Below are 9,967 nucleotides of genomic sequence, written 5' to 3'. Positions count from 1 at the left end.
TATCCAGAGTGAATTACAGTTAGTGTATTCATCATAAGACAGCTAGGTGGGACAACCACATATTACAGTTGCCGTATGTACATTTTTCCTCAATAAAGCAGCTATCAGCAAAGTCAGAGCTAGTGGGGGGGAGTAGGTGTGTCCAAACATTTGAATGGTACAATATTGTAAAATATCTATGTAAAATGTATGTATATGTAGCAAAAAGGCTGTCAAAGGAATTGTCCGTAGCGCTCCAAGACGGGATTGTGTCAAGGCATAGATCCAGTTCCTCTTACTGTTCCGTAGGCAAGTACCATGGTTTTGTAGTGGATGCGAGCTTCACCTGGAAGCCAGTGGAGTGTGCGGTGGAGCGGGATGACATGGGAGAATATGGAAAGGTTGAACATCAGGCGGGCTGCAGCGTTCTGGATAAGTGGCAGAGATTTGATAGCACAAGCAGGGAGCCCAGCCAACAGCGAGTTGCAGTAGTCCAGACGGGAGATGTCAAGTGCCTGGATTAGGAGCTGTGCCACTTCCTACGTGAGGTAAAGTTGTGCTCTATGGATGTTGTAGAACATGAACCTGCAGGAGCAAGTCACTGCTTTGATGTTGGCAGAAAATGACAGGGTGTTGTCCAGGGTTATGCCAAGCTTCTTTGCACTCTGGGAGGGGAACAGCGTGGAGTTGTCAACTGTGATGGAGAGGTCTTTGAGCAGGTAGGCATTCTCCTGGAGGAAGAGCAGCTCAGTTTTGTCGAGGCTGAGCTTGAGGTGGTGGGCCGACATCCAAGCTGAGATATCTGCCAGGCACAGAGATGCATTTCACCACCTGGCTGTCAGAAGGGGGGAACGGGAAAAGTAGTAGAAAAGAGATACCCAGCCCTGAGAGGTTGGAGAGGAGGATCTGATGGTTCACTGTGTAGAAAGCAGCGGATAGATCTAGGAGAATAGTAACAGAAGATAGAGATTTTAGCTTGGACAGAGCAGACAGCCTCTGTGACACAGAGAAGAGCAGTCTCAGTTGAGTGACCCGTCTTGAAGCCTCACATGTTAGGGTCAAGAAGAACGCTCTGAGAAAGTGGATGCAGCCAGTGGTTAGGTATGAGTTGATGAGGGAATTGAGGAATGGGAGAAGGTCTCCAGAGATGGTCTGGAGAAGGGAGGAGGGAATGGGGTCGAAAGTTCACAAAGTAAGTCATTGGAGCATGTGGCAACACTGATAGGATCGAAAGAAATGCAGCTCTGCTCTCAGATCAGCTTTCTCTATACAGATCTTACCTTAACATTATAATTATTTTACAATACCGACGATCAGCTCCAAAAGAGATAATACCACCTATGGTGTCAAATATCGAGGCGGCTTATTCTAATGATTACCCAATAATTATGCACTTAATCACAGATTTCGCACATCATTGCGCAAATGTTGTTACACATCATAAAATATGTTGATAAAAATAAATTACAAAGCGTAGCCTACAATTAGCGCAATAGAACTCAATTGATTGAACATGAAAGTGATTTCAATATGATTGAAATATATTGGCCTATGTATGTAGACCATAGGCCTTTCTGTATTTTTCTTTTAACGGGGTTACCTTGGTTTTCATTTAAATCATATTTTTATCCTTTGTTTGTTCGTAACAATAGCAGACATTGGCAACTTTGTATTTGTCATCATCAGAGATGGATAAACCATGTGATTCTATGTTTAGCGGAGGTCTTCTGTGTATAAAGCCAAAGGGCAAAAAAAAACGAACGCCGCACTTAGCTGTTCTACAAGAGGTCTACGAGGCAGTTGGTAAAGATTGATCGTTTTCAAGAGCAACTTTAGTAATGATGGTTTTGGGAAACAGCTTGGAGATTTAACTAAGCTCCTACGAAAGTTCCAACAATGAACAATCTTATTTAAGATGCTTTTAGGAAACCGGGCCCTGGTGTGTGTGAGTGTGAGTGTGAGTGTGAGTGTGTGTGTGTGGGTGCGTGTGTGTGTGTGTGTGTGTGTGTGTGTGTGTGCGTGGGTGCGTGTGTGTGTGTCTGCACATGGTCATGTTTTGTGTGGTTGAGAGATATTAAAGTCCCTAACAGACAGGATTGTATGGAATGCATTCAGTAAAAAGGCTTTCACAAATAGAGTCTTGATCATTATCTCTAAAAGTCTAGAATAAGTGCATAAATGCCAACAGTTCTCTCCATTTCTCTCAATCAGGATGTGATCGCCTCTACTGTATGTATAATGTTATAAAAATGTATCTCTTCATCCAAAGAAGACAGTGGCTTTGTCTTGTTGTCAAATCTTCTTACCAACTCTCTCAAGTCAAGACAAGGGCCTAGATTTCGATTTCAGCTTTCCACTAATCACATTTGCAGTGTCATGTCCGTTGAAACCAATGAACTTCAACATTGGTTAGACCTCATCCAAACATCAATACAGCAACAGATTAATGGGAAAGGACTGGTCATGAATGGTGCATTATTGTTCTATCAATCCTCTACTAAAACATCAGTTGACTTCTAGCAATCACATCAAAGCAGGCTGTTTGGAGGAGCTATAGGAGCACAGGCACATTCTAATGGCTTGAATAGAAAAAATGGAATGGAGAAAAACATGTTGTTTCTATGTTGTTACACATCATTAAATATATTGATACAAATACATTACAGAGTAGCATACAAATAGCGAAATAGAAAGCAATTGATTAAACATGAAATTGATTTCAATATGAGTGATATACAGTATATAGGCCTTCAGAAAGTATTCAGACCCCTTGACTTTTTCCTCATTTTGTTACGTTACAGCCTTATTCTAAATTTTTTTTTTTTTATCCTTAGAAATCTACACACAATATCCCATAATGACAAAGCGAAAACAGGTTTTAAGAAATGTTTGCAAATGTATTGAAAATAAAAAACTGAAACCTTATTTACATAAGTATTCACACTCGAAATTGAGCTCAGGTATGTCCTGTTTACATTGATCATCCTTGAGATGTTTCTACAACTTGATTGGAGTCCACCTGTGGTAAATTCAATTGATTTGACATTTTTTGGAAAGACACACACCTGTCTATAGAAGGTTGACAGTGCATGTCAGAGAAAAAAAACAAGCCATGAGGTCGAAGAAAATGTCCGTAGAGCCCCGAGACAGGATTGTGTCAAGGCACAGATCTGTGGAAGGGTACCAAAACATTTATGCAGTTTTGAAGGTCCCCAAGAGCACATTCTTAAATGGAAGAAGTCTGTAACCACTCTGTAACCACTATGAATATACCTAGAGCTGGCCGCCCGGTCAAACTGAGCAATCGGGGGAGAAGGGCCTTGGTCAGGGAGGTGACCAATAATATAATAGTCACTCTGACAGAGCTCTGCAGTTACTCTGTGGAGATGGGAGAACCTTGCAGATGGAAAACCACCTCTGAGGCACTCCACCAATCAGGCCTTTTCGGTAGAGTGGCCAGACTCAAGCCACTCCTCAGTAAAAGGCACATGACAGCCCGCTTGGAGTTTGCCAAACGGCACCTAAATACTCACAGACCATGAGAAAAAGGTTTCTCTGGTCTGATGAAACCAAGATTGAACTATTTCTGAATGCCAAGCGTCATGTCTGGATGAAACCTGGCACCAAGCATGGAGGTAGCAGCATCATGCTCTGGGGGATGTTTTTCAGCGGCACGGACTGGGAGACAAGTCAGGATTGAGGAAAGATGAACGGAACAAAGTATAGAGCGATCCTTGATGAAAACCTGCTCCAGAGCGCTCATTACCTTAGACTAGGGCGAAGGTTCACCTTCCAACAGGACAACGACCCTAAGCACACAGCCAAGACAATGCAGGAGTGGCTTCGGGACAAGTCTTTGAATGTTCTTGAGTGGCCCAGCCAGAGCCCGAACTTAAACCTGATTGAACATCTCTGAGGAGATGTGAAAATAGCTGCGTGGCAACGCTCCCCATCCAACTTGACAGAGCTTGAGAGGATCTGCAGAGAAGAATTGAAGAAACTCTCCAAATACAGGTGTGCCAAGCTTGTAGCATCATTCCCAAGAAGACTCGATGCTGGAATCACTGCCATCGGTGCCATCGGTGCTTCAACAAAGTAATGAGTAAAGGCTCTGAATACTTATGTAAATGTAATTTGTCCGTTTTGTTTTTAATAGGTTAGCAAACATTCCTAAAAACCTTTATTTGCTATGTATTATCTGCTATTGTGTGTAGGTTGATGAGGAAACAAACAATTTAATCAATTTTAGAATACGGCTGTAACGTAACAAAATGTGAAAAATGTCAATGGATCTGAATACTTTCCAAAGGCCCTGTGTGTAGCCTTTAGGCCTACTGAATTAATATTTTAATGCAGTTATCTAATATTTAATTTGAATCATCTTGTTATCCTTTGCTTAACTGTAACAATAGCAAAGACACTGGCAACTTTGTGTTTGTAGTTATTAACTTCGTTCTGAAGTTATCAGTGGTCACAGAGAAAAACAAACATCTTGATTTTTTATTTAGCAGAGATCTTCTGTGTATAAAGTGACTCGCAAGGGAACAGAAATCTAACGGCGCACATGGCAGTTCTTCGAGTGGTCTGAGACTTTTTGTAAATTATGAGTGTTTAAGTGCAACTTTAGTAACTATCAGGAATCAAGGTAAGACCCAAGTGCTGGCTGTGTGAAGTAACAATGTTAATTTTAACCACAGGGGCAGGCAAATGACAGGTCAAGGCAGGCAGGGGTCGATAATCCAGAGCAGAGACCAAAGTACAGGATGGCAGGCATGCTCAGGTTAGGCAGAAGTTGGTAATCCAGAGGTGGAGATCAGGGCGTGACAGTAGCCCCCCCCCTTACCTGTGTGCATACCTGGTTGAGCGGGGTGCCGGGCTGCCGGTGCTGGAACTCAGAGATGAAGCCTGGGATGTCCCTAGTGGAGACCCAGCACCTCTCCCCCGGGCCTAAGCCCTCCAAGTCAACCAGGTACTGGAATCCTCTGGGTTGAGTGGGGATGCTCGGATGCATTGTTTGAACAATGTTTAGAGGTAGCTTTTTGGACTCCTTTGTCTTTGTGTCAAAACAGACTTTTTGGGACGAATTTATCTAACAAAAAGGCCATTCATATTGTAGATGGGACCCTTTGGATTGCAAACAGAGAAAGATTTTCAAAAGTAAGTGATTTATTTAATCGCTATTTGTGATTTTAAGAAGCCTGTGATGGATGAAAAATATGTTGATATGGGGCTTCGTCCTTAAACAATCGCATGGTATGCTTTCGCTGTAAAGCCTATTGTAAATCGGACAACGCAGTTAGGTTAACAAGAATTAAAGCTTTTAAATGACGTAAGATAATTGTGTGGTCACGAATGTTTAATATCACAAATATTTATTTGAATTGCGTGCCCTGCAATTTCGCTAGCGGGACGCCTATCCCTAAGAGGGTTTATGACTGTTCCACAGGTGCATGTTCAATAATTGTTTATGGTTCATTGAATAAGCATGGGAAACAGTGTTTAACCTTTTCACATGTACCAACACACGGGTGTGATCATCATTCTACAGCGGTAGAAGTTTTTTTTATTCTATTCTGACAATGAGTCTGAGTATGGAAGTCAGGAATCAGATTCTGACAGTGAGGAGCTGCCCCCCAACCTTGTAGCCATTGAGAACCCTGAATCTGAGGATCCCTTGTCCACTGACGAAGTCCCAGGTCACATGAAGATGTTGGTGGTGATGGAGGCAGACCGACAGTCGATGAAGTACAGGAGTTCTGTGGTAGCTGGAAGGCCGCCAGCCATTTCACCCCTCCTGGCCCTGCTGTTTGCTTTGATGAGTCCCAGCCTGGAGTGCAACGCCCCTTGCCATTTCCATCTGAGGCAGAGTGCTTCAAGTTGCTTCTGACAGAGGAGCTGGTATGAGACATAGTAGAGGAGACCAATCGCTATGCCTTGGAGCTACAGGAGAAGAGAGGGCCAGGAGTGGAAGGTAAAATCGCTAAATGAACAATAATCGCTAAACAACCACAATTAGTGAAATGTATACCTTCCTGGTGACAGTCCTTCTCATGGGGATAGTAAAGAAGAACTCCCTAAGAGAATACTGGAGCACAGATCCTATGTTTGCAACTCCCTTCTTGCCACCCTCTTTTCCCAAGACCGCTTCCTAGTTCTGCTGCGATGCCTGCATTTCGTCAACAATGCTATTGCCATCCTAAATGACCCGTTATACAAAATAAGAAATGTCAACAGCTGGCAGTAAAGTGGCATGACAATGTCCTCTCTACTGTCTATACAGCAACCATGTCGGCCACAGGGAAGGTGGACCACCTGACGGGAGAGAGAAAAATCAAACCAGACTGCGTGCTTGACTATAACCTCAAAATGGGGCCAGTGGATAAGGCGGACATGATAAACAGCTTTGTGGAATGCACTCAGAAAACGACCAAGTGGTATAAGAAGATATTTTTCAATTTTTCCGTGGTAGCTTAAAAATACAACAAGCCAATACTTCTCTGGCGCCCTTAGCATTGTTTTACAGAGCTAATAGAAGAATGCAGCTAGCTACATAAGCACGATTGAATATAACACCATAAAGGTTATGAAATGAGTAACGTTACCTTGCGTGTCCACGGTTATAAGGAATTTACACAAATACATAATGCATCACACACACAGTGAGCTACAGTAGAAACGGTATAACACAACATACAGAAACTATTAAGGCACTTACTTTGAAAAAAACACAGTATGGATTTGAACATGGGTGTCTGTAGTGACACCTCTAGCACTAAGACACTGTGACTAAGACACTAAGACACTCCCAAGACAGCTGCTCCACTTGGGAGTCCTGGGTAGCTTCAAAATACAACACATGCTAATGCTTCTCTGGCGCAATTAGCATTGTTTTCCAGAGCTAATAGAAGAATGTAGCTAGCTACCTAAGCATTGCGTATAGCACCATAAAGGTTATGAAATGAGTAACTTTACCTCGCGTGTCCGCGGTTATAAGGAATATACACAAATATATTATGCTAGAGTTATTATTGGTAACTAAAACAACTATGACTGCGATGCAGGCAACAGACAGAAAATGTGGAACCTTAACAGACAGAAAATGTGGACGGGAGATGGGCAAATGTCTGCAGACTTGAACTACACAAACAATTGGGAAGTGTTTGGGGAATTTTGTCCGGGTCAGAAATGTCAAAGAAATTAATTAGTCCGCAAAATAAAAAATTACTACTTTTATGTGAATGAAAGAGGCGGAACACACCTCAATTCAAACTGTTTTTAGAAAATAAAAAACATGTTAGAAAATAATTTGAAATTGACTTGTTGAAAACAGTTTGAGGGCAGCTCGGATTAAATGTACTGTTGCGTAACAATCACATTCTGGAATGGAGAGAACGTTCTAACATCACGTGCATTTATGTACATTTTATGAGTTTATGTACATAATCTTTTCTCGACATAGCTCATCCTGTATAAATACTCCAGACTCTGACCTTCTGATATTGCACGTTACGCATTTATTGCATTGGTGGAGCTAGAAACATAAGCATTTCTCTGCACCTGCTTTAACATTGCTAATCTGTTTACAATGGTATGAATGTATAGTATTGGATGAATGAATGTATAGTATAGTACACCCTTGACCCACTCCAATTTGCTTACCGCCCAAATAGGTCCACAGACGATGCAATCTCAACCACACTGCACACTGCCCTAACCCATCTGGACAAGAGGAATACCTATGTGAGAATGCTGTTCATCGACTACAGCTCGGCATTCAACACCATAGTACCCTCCAAGCTCGTCATCAAGCTCGAGACCCTGGGTCTCGACCCCGCCCCTGTGCAACTGGGTACTGGACTTCCTGACGGGCCGCCCCCAGGTGGTGAGGGTAGGCAACAACATCTCCTCCCCGCTGATCCTCAACACTGGGGCCCCACAAGGGTGCGTTCTGAGCCCCCTCCTGTACTCCCTGTTCACCCACGACTGCGTGGCCATGCACGCCTCCAACTCAATCATCAAGTTTGCGGACGACACAACAGTGGTAGGCTTGATTACCAACAACGACGAGACGGCCTACAGGGAGGAGGTGAGGGCCCTGGAGTGTGGTGTCAGGAAAATAACCTCACACTCAACGTCAACAAAACTAAGGAGATGATTGTGGACTTCAGGAAACAGCAGAGGGAACACCCCCCATCCACATCGATGGAACAGTAGTGGAGAGGGTAGCAAGTTTTAAGTTCCTCGGCATACACATCACAGACAAACTGAATTGGTCCACTCACACAGACAGCATCGTGAGGAAGGCGCAGCAGCGCCTCTTCAACCTCAGGAGGCTGAAGAAATTCGGCTTGTCACCAAAAGCACTCACAAACTTCTACAGATGCACAATCGAGAGCATCCTGGCGGGCTGTATCACCGCCTGGTATGGCAACTGCACCGCCCTCAACCGTAAGGCTCTCCAGAGGGTAGTGAGGTCTGCACAACGCATCACCGGGGCAAACTACCTGCCCTCCAGGACACCTACACCACCCGATGCTACAGGAAGGCCATAAAGATCATCAAGGACATCAACCACCCGAGCCACTGCCTGTTCACCCCGCTGTCATCCAGAAGGCGAGGTCAGTACAGGTGCATCAAAGCTGGGACCGAGAGACTGAAAAACAGCTTCTATCTCAAGGCCATCAGACTGTTAAACAGCCACCACTAACATTGAGTGGCTACTGCCAACACACTGTCAATGACACTGACTCTACTCCAGCCACTTTAATCATGGGAATTGATGGGAAATTATGTAAATATATCACTAGCCACTTTAAACAATGCTACCTTATATAATGTTACTTACCCTACATTGTTCATCTCATATGCATACGTTGATACTGTACTCTATATCATCGACTGCATCCTTATGTAATACATGTATCACTAGCCACTTTAACTATGCCACTTGGTTTACATACTTATCTCATATGTATATACTGTACTCGATATCATCTACTGTATCTTGCCTATGCTGCTCTGTACCATCACTCATTCATATATCCTTATGTACATATTCTTTATCCCCTTACACTGTGTATAAGACAGTAGTTTTTTTTTGGAATTGTTAGTTAGATTACTTGCTCGTTATTACTGCATTGTCGGAACTAGAAGCACAAGCATTTCGCTACACTCGCATTAACATCTGCTAACCATGTGTATGTGACAAATAAAATTTGATTTGATGATTTGATTTGGAAATCTAATCTCAATTCTCCCTCCGCACCATCCACGCCTTTCCCATACCCATTACCTTTAGCTGTACAGCCCGAACAATATTAAGTGCAGATCAGAACATGTTGGTCATCGTATTACAAAGCCATTTGAGTGTCTTGGATAGGAGAACTGCGCCCTCTAAACCCAATGACAGCATAACTGAAGGACACATCTCAGAATCACTGGACATCAAAACCTGATTAATGTTTCCTGCATGACCCTTATTCAATTTCTTTAAAGGAAACAGAACTTCTGTAGTTGTCATCCCATCCACTTTGACTGGGGTCTGAGACCAGGCATCTCTATACTACACTCAGACTGCAAGTACTGAGTGGATAAAGATAATTCAGATGTTTTTTATTTTATTTTTTTTATTTCACCTTCATTTAACCAGGTAGGCCAGATGAGAACAAGTTCTCATTTACAATTGCGACCTGGCCAAGATAAAGCAAAGCAAATTGACACAAACAACACAGAGTTACACATGGGATAAACAAACGTACAGTCAATAACACAATATAAAAATCTATATACAGTGTGTGCAAATGTAGTAAGATTAGGGAGGTAAAGGCAATAAATAGGTCATTATGGCGAAATAATTACAATTTAGCAATTAAACACTGGAGTCATAAATGTGCAGAAGATGAATGTGCAAGTAGAGATACTGGGGTGCAAAGGAACAAAAACAAAAAGAATAGGGATGAGGTAGTTTGGTGGGCTGTTTACAGATGGA

The 9,967-nt window shown here is 42.8% G+C and overlaps 1 pseudogene; it reads right to left on the bottom strand.

The window, feature by feature from the left end:
* Nucleotides 1-251: 251 nt before the first annotated feature.
* On the bottom strand, nt 252-4,990 carry LOC121840025 (annotated as a pseudogene).
* Nucleotides 4,991-9,967: the final 4,977 nt, after the last annotated feature.

This window comes from Oncorhynchus tshawytscha, linkage group LG19 (assembly GCF_018296145.1).
Source record: "Oncorhynchus tshawytscha isolate Ot180627B linkage group LG19, Otsh_v2.0, whole genome shotgun sequence".
In the NCBI taxonomy this organism is placed as follows: Eukaryota; Metazoa; Chordata; class Actinopteri; order Salmoniformes; family Salmonidae; genus Oncorhynchus; species Oncorhynchus tshawytscha.
Note: the sequence above shows the minus strand (reverse complement) of the source record. Positions and strands in the feature narration are given on the sequence as shown.